Source organism: Serinus canaria, chromosome 4A, assembly GCF_022539315.1.
Source record: "Serinus canaria isolate serCan28SL12 chromosome 4A, serCan2020, whole genome shotgun sequence".
In the NCBI taxonomy this organism is placed as follows: domain Eukaryota; kingdom Metazoa; phylum Chordata; class Aves; order Passeriformes; family Fringillidae; genus Serinus; species Serinus canaria.
The window spans coordinates 12,378,837-12,400,039 of record NC_066318.1 but is presented as its reverse complement, the minus strand read 5'-3'; positions in this window follow the sequence as shown (position 1 = coordinate 12,400,039).

Sequence of the window (21,203 nt, the reverse complement as noted above, 5' to 3'; positions counted from 1 at the left end):
TAAACTATTCATTTTTCAGGTTACACAGGAATATGCATTTTGGTAGGCTGGTATTGTGCAGAAGCAATTGGAGCTCTGGGTCTTACGATTAAATAATTACTGCAGTGTTCTGGCCACATTAGCATAGCTCAGTTCAGTAGGTCAAAGCTGTGCACCCACCACCTCCCAGAGCGGGATCAAAGGAAGGCAGTGAAGCGCTGCGCCGGGAATCCTTCCGAGCCATCCCACACCTCGGGCTGCCACACCCGCCCCAGCCGCTCCCAGCAGCTGCAGATAAGGGCTCGGTGTCTGCCTGCAATGGAGCAGGTTCTTCTGAAGGCCTCACAATGGACCTGTCTTTAGCAGGGGTACAATCAAGCAGGAGTAACTATTACAGCTTATTTGCATGTATCAGCCTGAGGTATTTGCTTACAGGATTTGATATCAAGCTTCTGAAAAAACTGGGGGAAAATAGGTGTGTGAAAGGAAGGAAAGCCATCAGATGTCTGTCGTGGCCAGTGGGAACGTTTTTTAGTTCTGCCAAAATGATGAAAATATACCTTTACTAAAAAGATAAAAGCTAAAATTCTCCTGTAACAACTTGCCTCCATGATCTGAAATATCAGAAGGCTTATAAAGGGATGAAAGCTGAAGAGTTTTACTAGTATAGCAGCAAAGCACACTGTACATTTGTGGAATCCAGGATTTGAACATGAGTTAGTCTATATGGAATGGGTTTTAAATGTTCTACACACAGTAAGAAACCATTTACCAACAAATCTTCCATAATCAGTGAAGTGCTGCTGGGGGAATTTTTTTTTGGTTCAGGATTATGACACAGATATCTTTGCAGAATTACACATATTAGTGTTCTGAAGTCAGAAACCCTAATCTTTAGGTTTTTTCCCTCCTCACATTAAGCCCAGTAAGCTAAATGAAGTGTTCTGTGCTGCATTGTGTCTTTTCATAGTTCCTGAACAGAAGCCAATTTAAATAGTTAAAATCCATTTACAGGTAATGTTCCTCACAAACACTGCACCACTGAGACTATTTGTCTTTCTGAACTTGTGCTAGCTCTCACTGCATTAGCAGTTTAATCAGATTTGTTAATGAATAATGTTTTGCTTGCAAAGTATGTCTTAGGTGCATTAAGCTGTTAATTGTGGAGTTGCCACAAGCCTTGGATAAAAGGTGCTGCAGCAGTCAGGAAATCCAGATCCCAGCTGGGCTCCTGCTCCCACTCACTCCTCCCTGGGATTCCACTGCGTGGATAACAGACCCTGGTGAGCCCAGAGGTTCAGCTGAGCTCTCTGAGCACCATCCTGCTTCCCTCTAGTCCTTGGTGGGGCTTGGGCAGCAGGGACAAAAAAGACCTTCTGATAAAAGGTTTTTTTTGGTTGTTTGTGGTTTAATTTTTGGTAACTTGAAACAGAGGAGTGTATAGGATGTTGATTCCTGAAAATAGTAATTTAACCCCATAGAATAGTTTCTATATTGTTGATTACTGATGTGGTTTTCCTTACTCTAGCCTTGGAGTTGTACTTTCATTCTTTGGCTTAGCATTTTAAGAAATTAACCAAAAAATGGAAGTTTGATGTAAGCCTTGGGCTGTTTTAACCTGCTATTTCTTAATGCCTGGTCCTTACCTTCATCTTGAAGTTTCATTCCTGTCTTTTTCTTGAGTGGATGTAATTTATTAGTAAAATATATTCACAGTTGGGCATCACAAAATTCCACAGGCTGGGCAGTCTTTAGTAAATAAAAGCTAGCTTCCACATTCTGACTAGTGATAAATCACAGCGTTGTGTATGAAACTTCACATTTAATTGCAACCTAGAACAGTGGGGCAGAAGTAGGAAGTGAGGTTTTATTTCTCTTTGAAGTTAAACATTCCACTTCTCATTTTCTTATCAAGTTTTCAGTTTCATATGCCTTTGAAATACAGCGATTATATAAAACACTGCTTTGAACAATGTCATAGAAAACTGTGTGCCAGATTTTTTTAAGGCATGGAAGAACATATAAACATAAGTTGCTTCACACAGTATCTTGTTTTGTGGGTTTTTTTGGAATGCAAACTAGAATACTGAATCAGGCACTTTTTTAAGGACATAATGAAATCTAGAAATTTTCAAATAGAAAATCAGGTCCTGGATCCAGGTATTAGTGATCAATTCCTTCCTCAATTTGTGAAACACTTTTGCAGTGTTTTAAATATGTTCATTTTCCTCCTTAGTGATTTAATTTTTTTTTCCCAGGGAAGGCTAGTATGGTCTCTGGCTGAATTATCTCAAATTGTCTTCCTTAAAGTATCATTTTCAATACTGTTAATTGTAACTTTTATTGAGTCATTCTGAAATCGGTCCAGCTTCAAAGAAATGAGACAGACGTGCCTCACCAGGGTGGTTTCGTGGCTGTCTGCTCTGTGCCTTCGCTGTTGGGCTGTGTGTGCCCCAGCAATGAGAGGAACCTCTGGATGCGCCCGTAAAGGGCAAGCTGGGCAGAGCATGGGCAGCCTTGAGCTAGCAGAAGCACCTGTGGCCAGTAAGCTGAGCTCAGTGTTCACTCTCCCTTACCTCAGGTGATACCTCAGGTGGCTCAGAGGTGAAGCAGTGTACGTGAAAGCCACCGCAGATCTCTGTCACCAGCCCCCTTCCCCCTCAGCCCCATCCTTTGTTGCCACCCGGCCACTGAGCACTTCGTGGGAGGCAGCAGCTCACGGTGCTCGGCTCCCTGAATGTCACCAGGAGCTGCCTACACACATCCTCCTCCAGCTGGCTCGGGAGGCGGCGGGCTCAGGTGAAAGGTGCTGCTGACAGCTGGGGCTCCTGGCAGCAGCACATGGTACTTATTTAGATAGGCTCTCCATTAAACGTTCCCCTATGCCTGCTTCGCTCACTCGCTCCTGCCCTTTCCCAGCTGATACTGGGAATTGCTCTGCTCCAGTGGTGCTAATTCAGGAGGATGGTGCTGGCTTGCTAGCCTGGCTCTGGGAAACTCTCTCCTGGGTTTTTTCCTCTTAAAGAGAAAAAAAAAAAAAAAGAAAAAAAAAGAAAAGGCTCTCCTGCTGTGGGTTCTGCAGATCGGGATTAGCTGGTGGCACAGCAGCGATGTGGCACCACAGTGGCACAGCTGCTCCCCAGGCAGGGGGGAGCTGGGGGCCCTCTCCCCACGAGGCTCCACCTGCGGTCACCGCGGCCGGCCGGCGGGGAGGGGCCACCGCCGTGTGCCCGGGCAGGGGTGGCGAGGGGCCGCCGCGGTGTCCCCGGGCAGGGGTGGCGAGGGGCCGCCGCCGTGTGCCCGGGCAGGGGTGGCGAGGGGCCGCCGCCGTGTCCCCGGGCAGGGGTGGCGAGGGGCCGCCGCCGTGTCCCCGGGCAGGGGTGGCGAGGGGCCGCCGCGGTGTCCCCGGGCAGGGGTGGCGAGGGGCCGCCGCCGTGTCCCCGGCAGGGGTGGCGAGGGGCCGCCGCCGTGTGCCCGGGCAGGGGTGGCGAGGGGCCGCCGCGGTGTCCCCGGGCAGGGGTGGCGAGGGGCCGCCGCCGTGTGCCCGGGCAGGGGTGGCGAGGGGCCGCCGCCGTGTCCCCGGGCAGGGGTGGCGAGGGGCCGCCGCCGTGTCCCCGGGCAGGGGTGGCGAGGGGCCGCCGCCGTGTCCCCGGGCAGGGCTGGAGCGCGGCCCCCCCGGGCCCGACCGGGGCTGATGCGCCAGGAACGCGCGGGGAGCGGCGGGCGCGGGGCCAGCCCCGAGCGGGGCCAAACAGCGCGGACGTCACCGCTACCGACGGCTCTCCCGCCAGCCTCCAGTTCCTTCCTGGCTTTATTTATTCCTTGTGGTGAGCACCAGCTGAATGCGTCGTTTTATCCCCAGCAGGACAGGGCACACCCAGTGAGGAGAAGCAGAAAGTTCATAGCGGCTCCAGCCAAGCTGGGAGTCTCTGCGGGGTCACTGTCAACACGAGCGAGTGGGGCGCGTTTGGCTGGGGAAATGTGACGAGTAAAACTTAAGGAAGGAGGGAAAGCCAAACGTGTCAGCCCTACCCAAAGCAGAGCTAGGTAAACCTGCTGCCTGTTGGGTTACACCAGCTGCTGTAGCCCCTGTTTCCTATAGTAAAAGCACAAAGAAACCAGATTGTGACTGAAAACCTCATCCTATATGTTTGCCACTCTGGCACTCTATGTTGGCAGTAGGAGGATTGAAATATTTGAAATTAATGTGTATGTGATTGCCTTCTTTGTGTGTACTTCCGTGATGCCTATGCATGGATGGCACACCCTAGCATATGCCACTGATTCTGAACCTGATCCTTCTGCTTTGGGATGTCAGTGCAAGTTAATGTGACTGATCTTCCCAATCACTGTAAGGTTTTTATTTAGCACCTAATGCTGTGTTAAATTCTTTTTCTCCCTTCCCACCATGTACTTTGGGGGCTGCTGAGCACCCTGTGCCCCAAGCAGTGTCACCACTTGGCCCTTCAGCTAATTCCCCAGCAGCCCCCATGGCAGAGAAGAGTCTTTCAAAATGTTTCTAAGCTGACACCATTTTTCTACACGCTTCCCTCATAAAGCCAGCAGACTTGGGGGAAGTAATTGCTCCATCTTTGGCTTAAGATAACTTCTGACACCATGTAATGCTTTATAAATACTTGAGAGGCAGGTTTTTCAGGAGAGAAGGCACACTACCTACTAAGTGCATGAGCAGGCAGCTGTGGCTGATTTTACTCTGGTGCTTGGGAACTTCTGAAGTTTTACTTCATTAGAACCAGGATTTCACCTTTTTGTTAGACACAGGATGCTCTCAGTACTTCTGTGTGGTTATCAGCACAGTTGCATATACACCAAAATTATTTCATTTCTTAGTCATGCTCCTGCTTGCAACCAGATACCTCACCCTAATATTCTTTGGGTAGCTCTGCTATCATGTTATGTACAGTCCTATTACCCTTGTGAACACAGTAGTGACATATGACCCAGTGCCAAGCCATGGTGCCAAGGTATAAAGTGCATGTGAAGAGCAGACTAGCTCATCAGCAGAGCAACCAGTGCCATAGCCAGGGGTTTGTGTACAGGCTACATTTTTGTGTGAACTGAACTGTGCTATAAACATGAGACAGAAAAATCCCAAGTCAATGAGAATACTGTCACATAAATAAAGTCATATTTATTTCTTTGGCCTAAGAAAATGTTGTGACTAAAATGTTGAGGGAGATCGAAGAGGCAAAAAACCCCAAACCCCTAAGTAACACAGTAATAAATGGTGAGTCCAGCTTCCCTCTTAAAAACTGATCAAATGTGCCAGAGCAAGTTCTTAAGCCCTTCAGTGATCACAACTGGAACAATGCTGCAGAGGACACAGGAGGGGAGGCTGTTCTTGGCTAGGTCCTGACTAACACTGACAAGTTAGCTAAGGGTTTAGCTGTGGCTGAACCACTGAGCAGCAGTGAATACAGTGAGTGGGGCTGTACTTTGTTTGAAAATGAAGTTTCCTCTCATTAAGAACACGTGGAAATATCTGAGGAAAACTGATTTTTAGAATATTTCAGGAAATGGGCAAATTAGGTCTGACAGAATAGTGATATGTAAAACAATGAATCTAATACAAAAGGTGCATCGGGGAATTCTCAAGACATCTTTCATAATAAAAAAGCCAAAAGCCATGCAAGATATGGAAAGATAATCTTCTTTCAAGGTATGGATTATTTTTTTTTCCTCATTTTCTGGCATGCCATTCCTATTTGGTGGCTGGGAGCCTCTCCTCCATCTGCCTGCAATGCTGGGTCTTGCTTGCACAAGACATGACCAGTGAGTAAAGTTACTCAGACTTCCTACTCACAAACAAAGCATTGTTTTTCTGCCTGTGTGAGAAATAAAATATAGAGACCTTACTAGTATTGAAAAAAGAACAATTAAATGTTCAGAAAGAGGTCCTGAGCTTATCTACACTGATGTTAACTAGGATAAAAATCTTAAGAGATTTAAATGTTTGTGATTCACAGCATATGTAAGTAGTGACTGATGAGACTTAAGGAAATATTTCCCTCTAGGGCAAGCTGTTCTATAATCAGCCACTACAGGCACACTTCCTCTGGTCCGTGGTTCCAGAGTACAGGGACAGCAGGTGTGATCCACAGTGGCAGCTCCCATCTTCCTGCCAGGTCACAGCTGTGGCTGACAGTCCCTGTTCTCTTGGAGCCATGCCTACTGCCAGTGTGCACCCGTTTGGGGGGTTTCACCAAGGCAATATGGGGGTTCCACTTACTTGTTTTTCATCATTTTAACCTTCTTCCCAAATAACCGTGTTAAAAAAATTTCCAAAATTGCTGTGGATTGACGCTTGATCTGATGTTACACCCAACTAGCCAGTGCCTGGTCCAGCAAGGAGTGTTCTCATTCTTGTGTGCTGCTGTTGAAGACTGGGCTGTGGGCTAAGCAGAGTGTTATTTCAAGACAAGATACAAGTTAGCCTGGGGGGAGGAAATATATATATATATATGTATGTATGTATGTATATGAATAGGGAAATTACTTCATGCTCTACTTTGGGCAGACTCTTGCTTCTGTAGTTACCACCTGCCTTACGTCAAGACCAGCAGACACTGTGAGTAGGTCAGTCAGGAAGGCAGGTGTGACTTTGAACAAGTATGGTCCTGGTAGATCAGCAGTGAAACCTGTCATGTCCTGCCACCAAAGACAGAGGTCCTGTCAGGCTGCTGCTTCTGTGCTGTGAAACTAATGTATGGATGTGTTGGTTGGAAAAGAAAGAGTGTCTGATGGGCACAAGTAGGGGATCAGCAGTTGGGGTGGGTGCCTGTGTCTTGTACATCTAAGGGACAGCTTTATACACTGAGTGGAACAGCTCAACATCCACTACAGTGCTGTGATCTTTAACAAGCCTCCTGTACTGGGAAGGCACTAAAAAATCAACTCCCTTTTCTGTTGACAGCTCTTTATGATCCTCTCACTGGAAATACTGAAGTCTGCAGTTAAAACAGAAATATGTTTAAGAAGTATACTTTTGTCTGTGTTTGCCTTGGCTAGGGGCTGAAGTGAGTACAGTGTGAAAATGTGGTGCAATAAAAGAGGCTTCAAGAAAGAAAAGAGTATGAGATGTGCATGTTATAGATGTAAATATCGCTAGCAGAGCTGTGCTGCAGAATAAATTGAAAGGTTTATAATGGGTTTCTGTCAAGAGGTTGCATAATGGTTAGGAAGGCGATACATGGTTCAAGTCTAGAAAAGGCAGCAGATGGAAAAGTATTGATTTATATTAGTGACAGTAGAAAAATAAAGGAAATAATTGAGCTACAACAGCTAGTTTCATGCTGAAAGAACAGTGTTCCCATTCCAGTTGCTTGCTGCTACTGTCACAGTGACTCCAGGAGAAATGCCTGTATTTCAACCACTGACTAGCATGTTTGAGGGCCAAATAATTTAATAGCCATCAACACTGAATTTAATGGCATTATTCTGTATTCAGCTAGTGCTATTGAAAGCAGAATTTTGTCTTGATAGGAAACAAAACTATCTGTATTTCTACCAGATTCTAATGTAAAAGATGCAAAAGCATAATTGTGCTCAGCACTAGAGAATGGGGAAGATGTCAAAGATGCAACTATAGCCTCTTATATGCTGATCAGTCTATACTGACAGACTCTGGATGACTTAAAAAATGATCACGAGATCACTCCATTCTCCACTACTGGAAGGGAGTTTACATGAAGTGGAAGATCACTGGAGCAAAGCATCCCAAATACCCCTTTGTTCCCAGATAAAATCCCTAATGAGAGTGGAAAGGCACAGAAATCACTTCCACTTGGCTTTATCCCTGTAGTGAGGGAGGGTTTTCTTCTGGTCACATAAAGCAAAACCTCTTCCTTTGTGCCACTTCTGCAGGACCAGGCATTCCAGCCTAGTGTTATAATTCACCTGTATGGGGCTGCATCGAGACCAAATGGTCTGGGAGAGTTCTCTGGAGTCCAAGATCCCTGGGCATGCAAATCAAGTTCCCTGGTGCCCAGACAGCCAGACTCCTTCCTGGGGAATGGGGAGGGATGGTGGTGGGTGGCTGCGTCACCCTTGACAGGAGCTAGCAAGACAGCTGAGGCAGGGATCTGAAATGGGAATGTGCTCCTGTATCTTCCAGGCTGGGTTCCAGTTGAGTCTCAACTCCCACAGGCTACTTGTTCTCCCCATTCTTGGAGTTTCAGGAGTGACAGAATTCCTGGATGTGGTTTCTTTTGTCAGTGTAGCTGCATGGAGAGATGTGCCTGCATGTAGGTCTTCACATAACTCAGCCCTGGAACAATAAAAATTCTGTAAATTAGAGGACTGGGTGTTCAAATCTGAACCAGAAAAGTATACGGGGTCAACTAAGGCTGTGAACTGTGTTGTGCAAAACCCTGTATTTTCATCAGCCTCCTTTGCACGTTTAACCCATAAGGTACAGGTCCTCCTGCAGCTGGATTTGCACTGTGGTGAGGCAGCTTTCTGGCAGAGGTGGCTACAAGTCCACATTTGCAGAGTAAGGCCTGAAGGACCCTGCTCATACTCCTTTGGAAAGATGAGGTGCCCCCAGTTCTGGGGGTGCTGTGACACTTCCTGCCATCTTTCACTGGTCCATCTGCTCCAGTAAGTGACAGTACAAAGCAAGAAAGATGGCTGGGATTTCTGGAGGGACCTAGGCTTCTTCTTAAAGGACTACTAACATTGGCTGCTGCAGGAGCAGATGGGATTTGCAGGAACCCCAAGCTCCATCTGTTCACAAAAGGCATGATGAGCCCAAGATTCAGGGCACAGCTGAATGCGGTGGCCAGCCCAGCACTGTCAGCTGGAGGTGAGGAACAAGTGGGTCAGAGCAGCAAGAATAGAAAACAAACAGTAAAGGCCTCTCTCCCTAGAAAATGGCAGAAAACACTTTTCACCACTGTTGAAATATACCTGTGGTAGAAGCAAAAGTCCAGCAAGAACACCTCCTAGGCACACCTGGCTGTCCTTTGAACAGCCTTATTTCCCCTTCTAAGCTGCCCATGGCTGTGGCTGCACTGAAGGACCCAGAGCTGACTGCAGCATGCAACCTTTTACTTAGTGGGTGGAGCTGGCACAGCAGCATTTGTAACCTCAGAAGCTTGAATAACCCAGTTTCTAAAATCATCGTACTTGCCAGCCTATGCAAAGAACATATAATTAGAGCAGCTTTGACTATTTCTGTTGAAATAGCTCTTGCAGCTTCTTGTTAGTTCTGATAGCAGGAATGTTGCTGCTTCTGCACTAATTGCTGTAACAATCTTCCGAGGGCTCAGTCCTGCAGTCAGTACGTACCATTCCTGCTGAGCATGCTGCTCTTCAAACCCAGGGACTGGCAGAGCAGGGAGCAGTGCTGGCTGATGTTCTGCAAGATTTTCTTGCATAAAAGGAGAAGACATCATTACTTGTTATTGATACAGGTCTTCAGTGTAATTTGCTCAGCTAAAGTCCAGTGTAATCTGCTCTGCTTCCATCAGGCTCTCCACAGCTAACTTCTTTCAATGTCCCTGAACTCTGCTGTGGCTCTCAGGCACAGTTCCTTACTGCTGCAAAAAAATTAGCCCCTTTGGGTAAATGATGAGTTCATCTGAGACAGCATCCCTTGCTGATTAACTCATTACTCTATATGGGGAGGAGATGCTAAAGCTGCCTTAGCTCTCTGTTACCTGTGACATGTTTACCATTCTCCACAATGGGAAAGCTTTCTACTTGTTTTGGCTGTGATTCTTAGTTATCACCTGATATATCCACATCTAGAGCACCAGGGCACAGTTTGCCTCTCCACACCATAAACTCCTAGAACTGCTCACCTCAGATGAGGCCACATTTGAAGTAGACTTGTTTTTTCAGCTATGGCAATCTCAAACTATAGCTGTGCATGCACAGAAGGCCAAATGAACTCTGTATCCTGGAATGGCCTGGGATCATCAGAACTTCTCACCAAAAGGCAAAGCTTCCTTTTGAGACCCTTGGCCAGTGTTGGTGGTGTCAGGCTAAAGCATTAACAGACCAGGATCTTGCCTGCATAACATAGATTGGAGTGGTGCATTTGAAATACTTTAACACAAATTTATCAGTCACTGCCTCTGGGGCATTTGCCTGATATGTTGCAATCATCTGGATATTTTAGCAGAGTTTCAATAGACTTGCGTCAAAATCATTTTGCCATCATCTTGACATAGTAATGTAGTCTCCAGTGATTGCAGTGACATTATTTTGCCATCATCCTGATATCATCTATTACAGCATTGTGGTCCCCATGCTCTGGCATTGCTGAGCACTTTGCCTCATTATACTATTTTCATAAGCTTGCTCTGAAATTTGTGCAAAATAGCTCTGGTTTTCATAGCACGTTACATGCATGGGGGAGTTCCCTAAAATCAGAAAAGATATTTCAAGTATACTGATCTGCTATTTTAAGAACACTCCAGATTTTTAACATTTTTCCTTTAAATGACCAAAATGTTTAATTCATACAAAACTGCCAGAAAAAATGTTCACTTAGGAGGTAAATGATGTTTTACTCAGAGTTTGGCAGGAGTACTGAAAACTGGTTCCAAATTACGCTTTGTTAAACTCTTCATCATTAAAAGCAACATAAACTTAATCTTTTTGGGGTGTACACTGGAGGAAACATTTCTTATTGCAGCCTGAAATAGCCTCAGTATTCTTATGTTTATGATCCAGTGACTCCTGTGTTTGGGATCCAGCTTATTTTGAACAAGTTCAGTCCTTTACTGTATAATTTTAAGTCTTGAGCACAAGTGTATCCCAAATATCTCCAGATGCACAGATAATTTCAGCAACTGAGAGTATTGCTGAATTGGCTTGGGTAGGGAAAGGCTTATGTCTGGGCTTACCCTGGCCACATTTAGCTAAAGCCATCTTAAACTTGGCCCTATTCTGACCTTAAGACAATTTCTCCCGTGGGATTGTTCATGTGAACATTAAGTACACACATAAATGTTTGGAGAATCCAAGAGTGCAAGAGATAGATGTAAAGATTCTCACTGACTTTAGTGGCTTTAAAATGGCTTCAGTAGCTTTACCCCAGGTTGCTAAAGAGCTTCTACTTCTCATATTTGTAGAAACAGGAGGAAAATTTAAGCTTGGTGTGTCAGTCAGTGCCCAATGGTGATCCTCTTGAAATCCTCTAAGTACTGGAGTTTGAACCTTAAGTATGGAGAATGCTGTCTGTGGTGTTTGAGCTCTCTGCAAGCACCAGGAATGCTTTCAGCAGGGGGTACAACACTGACATCACTGGAGACCCAGCTGACACAGGAATTGATGCTAAGTAGCAGTTCATATTTTGCAAGCTTTTTGTAAATTGCTGTAGGGTCCCTGCTTCATAACACCCTGCCTTGGTATTCTCATATCTTTATTCCATGGGTCTCTTTTTCACCTTTTTAGTTAATCACATTTTCTAAAGAGAACAGCAGTAAAAAGTAGGTACTCAGTGAAGGCATTAATCCTTTTTTTCATGCCCTCATAGGAGGCCACCAGATTATAAACAAAAAAATTTTTAAAAAGTAGTTTGCTTATTTCTTAAACAGAAGAAAATAGCCAGGGTTGCTTTTTTTTTTTTCTGCTATTGATGTTACCGTTTTCAAAAGTACACACGTAGCAGGAGTTTTAAAGTTTCAGCTTTTAAACTATGTTGTCTCACATTCCAGTACTGATCCTTGCAGTATTGTCTCTTGGTTGGCTGCCCTTTCATTTCTCTTCAATTACAGCTCCCTCAAAAGCTGTATAGAAAAAGATGCAAAAGAATAACACAGGCCATTATTCTGGGCTTTCAGTGGTGATAGACTCCACTATAGCAGACATTCAAATAATGACTGAACTATCACTCCCCTCAGAAGCTGTTCTAACAAAACACCACCAACAAAATTCATGGGGTTAGTTAATGTTTTATCGTGACAAGTTATGGGATGATATGGAATCACTTTTTGTTCAAACCCAGAATTACCTCATGGTTCTGTTGGCTATATTAAATCTTCATTAGTCCAAAAATGAGACTGAAATCAGGCCATTCATACACTGACATCTGCTGAGCTTGCAGATGAATAAAACTTTGTGCTTCTTCCCTACATTCAGTGGGTTGGCAAACAAATAATTATTTTCTGTTTCTATTTTGTTTATACAAAGCCACCAAATCATGGTGCAAATACATGCAATAGTAAATCTCCCATTGTCTCTAACCAGAGCCATGTCTGGGTCCATCTATATGCAAGTTGTAAAGTCTGTGCTGAGAAAAGCTGCCTGGTAACCCTGTGAGTATGCCAGCAATCATAAATGTGTTCTAATTTACAGGGCATGCTGGAAAACTACTTGTGCTAGGGAAAAAGTTCCTGACAGCAGCAGCCTCTGTCCCCTGGATGGGAAAGCAGGCACGTCCATTAGTGATTCCTTTGTCACTAGGAGCAGCTTATCTTCATAGTGCAGCCAGGGGAAGGCTGAATTCCTATCAGGAAAACAGACAAGTAGCTACTACTATAAGCCGAGTGGGAGGAGAAACATAATGGGGACCACGTCAGTGGGACTCTGCTGAAGGGAATGAGAGGGGAGTTAGATAAAGTGAAAATAGGGTCAGTGTCAAAATGTTGAATTAAGAGGCAGCAGCAGTGGAGTGAGAAGGAACAGGAGATCGCAGGAGATAAAGGGATGGTGGGGAAAAGTAACAACAGCAAAAAACCCAAGGATTGTCTTTGAATTCTCTAGGGGTTTTTCCATTGCTTCTGGAAAAGAATCTCCACCTCCTTTACCCTGGTGGGAGGTGCAGGTGTGAAGTCTGAGAGGGTTTCATTGATCCTCAGCAAGGAGGGGGGAGACCCTGGGGAAAGGGACACTGCTGCCAGAGAGGAGATGCTGTGTGAGGAGCACCCCTTCCATTTCAGTGTAGGTGAATAACAAATGGTCACATCAGGGACAGGCAGGGAGAAAGCCTCTGCACCCCAAAGGGAGGGAGGGAATGGCTTTTGTGAGCCCACGTGCTGAGGCTGGTGGGATGAGATGTGTGAGGAAAAGCTCAAAGGGAAGGAAAAAGGGTGCTTAAAAAGCTTCTGCCAGGCTCTGCTTGCATCTTTCATTTTAAAACAATGAATATAGCTATTCCTAATTTATTGTAGAATGCTCAGAACTGGCAGATCACCAGCGTTATTCTTTGCATTTCCCTGAGTTGCTGCCACCAAGGTTGTTGTTTTGAATCCTGCAGCACCAGCTCAGTCAATCAATCACCACAATCAGTGCTGGCATTGAGACACAAAATAACATGGAAAAAAACCACTGTCTAACCCAGGGAAGGGCTCGGTGGCACTGTGAAATCAAGAGCAGACACATCCTGCCAGTGGCTACATCATCTCCTCATTCCCTGTTCTGTGTTTATGTGAGTATGAGTTTGCACATGCGTTGTGTGGCTTTATCTCCTTCCTCCTACAAGCTTGAGAAACTTGGCCCAATATGCCAGAAAAACAGCAAAATAATTAATGGATCCTCTTTATGCCTCAAATCCAGTCCAGGCTAAGGAGAATGGGAGAAGAAATTGTGATTAAATTATTAGTTTGATGTATTCTTAATACATGCTTTATTAGCATGTAACTAAGTGTTGTTAACTGAATGAAATATGTTGTGTAACAGATCACACCTCCTTTACAACTGGCACCCTAAGATAGGGATCAGTGTTTGTACAGGAAGGGAATGCAAGAATTCTAGTACACTTTGCTTTTTCAACCAGCAGACAAGCTCTGTCTTCTGATTTCCCCAATTTTATTATCATTTTAGCGATGTCATCTCATGCTGTGTAAGTTCAGATAAACTAACTTCCTCATTTTCTGGGAGCTGTGACTTTCTTACATCACTGTGGCTTCAGTGGGCAGAGATAGAGTGACATGTCTGGGACTGCTGGGGGTGCTAGGAACATTAATAACTTTGTGACTGTGAGCTTAGTGATAGATATTCTAGTTGCCATTTTAATGGAAAGCTTCAGCAACAGTGTCATTCAGAGCATTGTGCACATGGCTAGGTCTTGGTTGAAACACGTTTGTTGTAGGATAAATTCTTGGCTAGTGGCCAGTGAATGATTTGTGTTTTCTGTCTGTATGTCTGTTACCCACAGGTTGTTGTGCAGGAGGTGCAGTGGGTAGGAAGGACCTGATCTGCTACATGAGACTTGGACTTCAGTGTTCTGGACTTTGTTTCTCTCTGGAATGAATTCTTAGCTTGAGCATGGAGTGCAGGCTGTGTTTTTGCCCAGCAGTTCAGTTTTCTCTGGAAACATGGAGCATTGAGTAAAGTCCCTGTGTGTCCTTCAGCAGCAATTCCCAGCTGAGCGCTGCCACAGGTGTGAGCAGTGGATGGTAAAAGCTTGGGCAGTTGTGTTTGCACCTTGGCAGGGGAAAGGCTGCCAGCTGAGCTCCTGGTTCAGTGAAGTGCTAGAAGTTAGTTCAGGTACAGAGATGCCTGCAGGAGGGATCACCTCTCTGCTGGAGCTGAGGCACCGGCTGACGCACCTGCGGAGCCGCTGACGCCGAGAGCGGCCCAGGGTTGCTGTGATGTGCCATTCCAGCATCCAGGCATGGATCCATTTTTCTAGAGGGAATTATTCTTTCAAACTGGGGGAACAGTAGCCCTCATAAAGGGAGGTGGGTTTTTAGAGGTCATCTAAGTCTGCCACAACTTTAAAAGCACAACTTCTGTTAAGTGTACATCTCGCGTACTCTTGAAACCTTCCAAGGAGGGCGGCTCTATGACCTCCCCAGGCGATCCTTCCCAGTGCTTAACCAGCCATGTTATTACCCAGGGTTTCCTAATGTTTAACCTAAATTTCCTGTGCTGCTGTTTAACCCAATATTTCTTATCCTATCCATACTGGATAAGGCAGACTACTTACTCCTTTTCTCTTTTAAGCGCATGTTACATATGTAGTCCTCCTCAGCCTTTTCTGCAGACTATATGACAGCATTCCTTCCAGGTTTCCTTGTAGCTTGTGTTTGCTGGGCCTCTGGCTACTCTCAGTGCTCTCTGCTAGATCTTTTCTGTTTTGTATCTTCTTTAAAACTGAAAGGACTTGCTGGAAACTGCCTACACTGCTCCAGCTGTGAAAAATCACATTGTATTCTAAGCAAGCATCCTCAGAATGGCCTGGTATCAGCTGTGCAGCCCTTCTCACTTTTACTGTATGCAGAAACTAAGTCGTTCTGATCGAACATAAAAGACTGGAGTAGAAGTATTTCATAGGAGCAAATCCAGGGCAGATGCCTACAGAAATGTATTTAACATACTTCCAGTTTAAGAGAGAATTTTGTAGGTAGAGGGAGACTGTATTTTTCCTAGCTCACTTAGGACCATGAGGAGGCTGATCCTGGGAAGCTTTAATGAAGTTGAGATTTATCTGTTGCTTCTCCTCCATTCCCACTGAAGGAAATTAAATTGGTTTAACAAATCTGTGTTCTTGACAAAGCCATGCTAACTGTTACTCATCTCCTTGTTATTTCCTGAGTGGTTACAAATAATATGATTGTTTCCATATTTTTCCAAAAACTGACCTTCACTCACTGCTCTTTAATTCCCCATTACAATCTTTTCCCTCTGTGAAAGGAAACATATTATCTGCTATTTTTCTTTCTTGTGGATATTCACCCATATCCCCTAAGATCTCCAAGAAAACCATACATGGCCCTGGGAATGCTTCAGGTAGTTCAATAGATTTGCAACTGACCCAGCCAATTTGAAAGATCTGATTTATCTAAGCACTATTTAATCTGTTCTTTCCCTGATTTCACTTGTATTTCTACCTCTGTCACTATTGCTGTTTCCCACCTAACCTCATTTGTCCTTTTTGGTAAAGATTGCAGGAAAAAACCTTCAAGCCCTCAGCCTCTTCAGCATCACCTGTCAATAACTTTCTCTGCCTTGTTCAATAGAAGGCCAACACATTTTCCTCATCTTCCTCTCTTTATGAAGTATGATTATATCCTGTTTTCTTCTTGTCCTTTCTGCACCAATGTATTTTCATTTGACCTTTGTGATTTGGGCCCTACACTCTCTCTTTTCTTGCCTCCTGGTTTTCAATAATCTGACCTAGGTTCAATTTTCTATGCCTTCCTCGTGTTTGAGGTCAGAGAGGAGGAGTCCATGATTTAGCTAAGATGGTTTCTTACAACACTTCAAATGGTTTTGCTGCTTTGGGATAATTTGCACTCATGCTGTTAATAGAACTATTTTAAGGAACTGTCAGCTACTCTGAGTGCATTCCCCATGAGATAATACTTAAAATTCTCTGAGTTTATTTAATCTGGCTTTTTTCAAGTTTATTGCTTCTATTTGCTATTCATTTTCCCTTCCAGGAGCAGTGGGTTTTCTCATTCCATGATAACTGTCACCAAATTGCATTCTGTTTGCTTATTTTTAAACCTATTTCCCCTGACTCTTAAAATGAAGAGTAAAGAATGTTCCCTTCAGTTGCTTCTCCAGCCTTGTCTCCCAGAAGACATTGGCAGCACAGAGTTTGTCCTGTGATCCATGTGTCCCAGCAGGCATCTCCATCAGCCTCCTGCCTGTACCTCCATCATCTCCAAGCCCAGTGGCCTGGATGTGTGTATGATTCATCTTCCTGCCCTCCAAAAGAAGGAGTTCTGTCCATCTGTTCTTTGTGGCTTTACTCTGTAACCCCCCCCCACCAACCCCCCTCTGCTGTGACAGCACCTGTGTTCACTCCCTCTGTTATTATTAGCTTGGGATTTTCAGCTGGTTATCTCTTCCCATGTTTCACACTGTGGGATGAATGTGTCTGTGGACAGCATTTTGTCCTTCTCCCTGAACGAGCCTCCACCAGATAAATTAATATTCTAGTCGTGTGAATTATCCCAACAAGTTTTCTTGTGCCAATTAATTCATAATTTTGAGCACGTATTAAAACTTCCAAGTCCTCCTGTTTATTCCATGTATTTCTTGCATAAGTTCTTGTGATTACTTTTTTGTGATTGCACCCAGCATCTATCAGGAATAACTCTGTGAAGTCAATGGGTCGTATTTTGCTTTCATTTACATGAATGTCAATCCAAATTATTCTACTGATTGGCAAGAAGCTATTTCAGATTTACTTGCATGAGGGTAAAGGAAGAATTTGGCCCCCTGAAATGAATTCTGTGTGAAATAGGTCTGGGCCAGGAGGATTAACATGTTTCTCTAATTGCTAGATGTGTTATATTGTATGTAATCAGTGTAGTGGCAATAAAATATGATTGCCACACCCAGACTATTTCATCACTGAGCTTTTTTGAATCCTTTAATTGTCCTTCATTTGTTACTGTGCTCACATTAATAAGGTGCAGAGTTTAACATAATTGAAAAAATAAATTAAAATAATTTTAAACAGAGAACTCTGAGATGTGCATGCAAGCAGACTGTACCATGTACTTTGTGCTACAGCACAGCAGCAGAATGAGGTAAAAAAAGTCAGCTTTTGAGGTTTTATTACTTTTTGCTTTGTGATGACTGGCTTCAAGCCCACACATTTCTTGAATACACAATAGGGAGTTGGGCAAGACTGCAGAAATAAATTTTATTAACACACAATCACTGCAGCACCAGACAGAATAATCTCCTTTAGTCTCCTCTAGCTGGCAGAGTCCTCTTTGTACCAGGTCAAGTCAATTAGCAGTATAATGTACGACAGGTTTTATTTAAAAAGGGTTTAATTAAAGTTTTGTTACAAAGCTCATACAAACTAACAATCTGTCTTTTAGGGAGATGTATTATCTAGAAATTGATTTTAACTTAAACACTAATTTATAGACTGTCCCCTGTAATAAGTATAATTCCTTGGAAGATATTAAGGTACTCCTGCCCCAAATAAATTCAGGTCCTGATTCAGCAAAACATGTAATTACTAAGGACTTCAATGAAGCCACTCATGCACTAAAAGCTGAAGGTGTGCTCCAGCACTTTGCTGAATCGGGGCCTTACTGTATAACCCTGCCCTGATTACACACATGGGCCAATTCAGCCAGGTCTTTGCTGAGAAAGATACTTAAACCCATTTGTGAATGTCTTTAAAATATCTCATGCAGGCCAGTAAGGATGGGAGTATTTCCTTCTTCTAGATACAGATGGTTTTCACAAGTCCTGGTATTTTCTCAGTTCTTATATCTAAACTTAGTCATTTACCTGTGCCACCTGTGAATATATTTTAAAAAATAGAAAATATTCACCCTACTAATTATTTGGGGTTTTGTTCTTTTTTCTCTTCCCAAGAAAGCAAAAGCTGGCTCCCCAGAAGATGCAGCTAAGTAGAGCTACAGTAACTTAAATGGAGCTATGTTAGTTTATGCCATTTGAGGATGGTAGCCCCAAAGTTTAAGTAGATGTTCTTAATGAAGACTAGCAGTGCTACTCTAGTGCTGGTAACTACAAACTTTCACCTGATTGTAATCCCTATAGAATAAAAATACCCCTATAAAAATATGTCACATTTCGGGATAACTGATAATTCCTCATTGTATGTGACTTTCTGTTTTTATTATTCACAAGCTATATGATTTAGAGTCACAAACAAGTGACTAGAAGGGATTTCTGTATAGAAAAGATCCCAGGGGTTTTTTGTCTCTCTCCTGGGCAGTGTGGTTGACTTACACCAAAACCTCTGGATCATTAATTTTCCCAGTGAGCAGGAGGCAGGTGAGCTGGGCTCTGCAGTCTGCCTTGGACACCCCAGAAGGAGCTGGATGTTTCCAGCATGTGCTGGAGCCAGGAATGCTGGACCATGCTGGGGCAGTTCCCCGTGCTGGCAGCGTGCAGCCACAGATCCACAACAATGGCCAGAGACACCAAGAAGCCTTAGAAGGCATCTGTCTTCTCTTCACAGCATATTTGGGAAAGTTGTGCCTTTTTGTTGTAATGTTTATTACCAAAGCAAGGCCTTCTCGTTTTTTATTTTTACTTTTTAAATCTTTTGTCATTGAGACACATGTAGCAGCAGGTCAGAATTTGCTTTGATTAATCTCCAATCTGGTTCTACTGTGTTCTTCCCCGTGGTGTAAATCTAGACTGCAGCTGGTAGGGGGTTGTATGCCTTAAAAGAAAAAAGCCTCAGTGCCACAACATGCAAAGTAGCAGGCTTGCATTGCCTACTTCTATGTCTGAATAGTCTGAAAACCAAAATATAATTCAAATACTACTTTTCCTGCCACCTTCTGCCTGAGCCCTCCAGAGTTGAGGCAGGGAAGGCAGGTGTGTGTTTGAAATATGTGACAAGAGGATAAAATGGGGGGCAAGCAGAGGGAGAGAGAAAGAAGTGCATTCAGAAAACCTGTAGAAAAGAATAAAGGAAAACTTGAATAGAGCAATAAATTCTGTGGGACAAGTCCTACCCTGACACCTTCAGTGACATTTCCCTTGATTTCAGGGAGGCTGCTGACATTGAGCTGTTCAGATTTTGCTGGGATGGCCCTACTTTTTTGAGCAGAGCTGTTGGGTGGGGATGCTTGCCCCAAATATACATCACAGGCTGCCTGCTAGCTAGAAGAACAGGCTTGCTCATTTGAAATTGAATCAGGCTTCAAGCTTAAGTTTGCAACAGAGAAACATAAGGAATGAAATAGTTTGCAAAGAAATTCTAAGCAATCTGAGAAATTCTCAAACCAAACTCTTCAAGATGTGTCCTGTATTAATGCCCAGGCATATTACAAGTTAAACATGCTGGTCAAAGCATATTTTGCAAAACCTGAAGAGCCCTAGCACACAACAGAGTGTGAGGTTCCTCAGGAATAGCCACCAGGCTCAGGTGTGCTGGGTGCTCCTCATGGAGACTGCCAGGCTGACCCCTGCACTTAAACAGAAATATTTTCCATGCTTGGGTTCCTTGTTGGCCAATCAAGGGGAATGGGTATCTTTATTGCCATTTTACAAGTCTATATGTGACCACATTGTCCCTGGTATATGGAGAGAGATGAGTGTTTAAGGACTCAGCTACTATTTCCCTGGCTCTGCATCAGTGTCCTAGGGGTGGTGGAATGGCTGTGTTGGAATGTGTGCAAAGCCTCACAGGTGTCAGTACTAATGAGAGGAGCAGGGAGGCTGGGATGAGCTGGTGGCAAGGAGAGAGGCAGGGAATCAGGGATGAGCTGCTGGGAATGGTTGGATGTTGCAAGGTGCTGTGCACCAGCCACTGCAGGTGACTGCACTTCCCAGAATAGCAGCTTCTAAGGTCCCACAGTCTTCCAAAGGCATTTGCAGGTTTGAAGTTAAGTGTGTTTTGAGAAGTGCAGTTGAGTTTGGGGCCAAACTGATCAGCATTTTAAGAGTTCCAGCCCAGAACTGTAAAGCAAAATAAACCCAGGCCTCCATGTGCCAAAGCCTGTGTTAGCCCACTCTTTCATCCACCCCTTCCTTCCCTTCCCTCCAGAAACAGTCTCACCCAATTTTACTGTACTGTAATGGAAAATAGGAACCAGAATGCACTGGGACCTCCTTTAGAATTTTTTTTTTCAGTCTAAATAGATCCCATAGATCTCTCACCAAGTGATTTCAGTTCTCTCAGTCAAAGCAGCCACATGGGATAAAATTCAAACAGCATTAATCCTAAAAGACAAAATACAGCAGAAAGAGTTGCAATGAAAATTAAAATATCTGTAAATGAATTTAGGTAGCGTCCACCGTCCTTTTTACATTCGGTGTGATCTTCCTTTGGAAAAAAAATTAAGGTCAACATACAAACTTCCTCTGCTTCCTGGAATTCTTACATATTTTCACTATGATAACATGATTTGTGTGTGTGTAAATGCGAGGGGAGAGGCGGCCGGGAGCTGGCAGAGAGCCCCCTCCCCCTCGGTCCTGGGAGAATGCCTGAAGCATGAGCTCAGCTGTTGGGCTCTGTGCATGGTGTCATACACTTCCACAAGCAAATTCACAGTGACATTAAGAAAAGAAGATCTGGGGCCCTAGTCTCTAAAGTGTTCACAGTGTCCACGAGACAGCTCCTACATAAAGGGCTGTTTATTTGTTGAATTAGCAAATTGGTACCCGTGGAGGGGGTTGAAAATACCTGAGCAATCCTGGGGTTTTGGTACAGTCACAAAAGTCTGTTTTCTTCTATGTGAGTTTGCTCTGACAGAAACTCAGGTCTTTGCCTTTCTGCTTCCTCCCCCTCCTCCCTCTTAAATAAACACCCTTTTAAAAAAAGGTAGCTCACAATTAGCCATTAATTAAGTCCT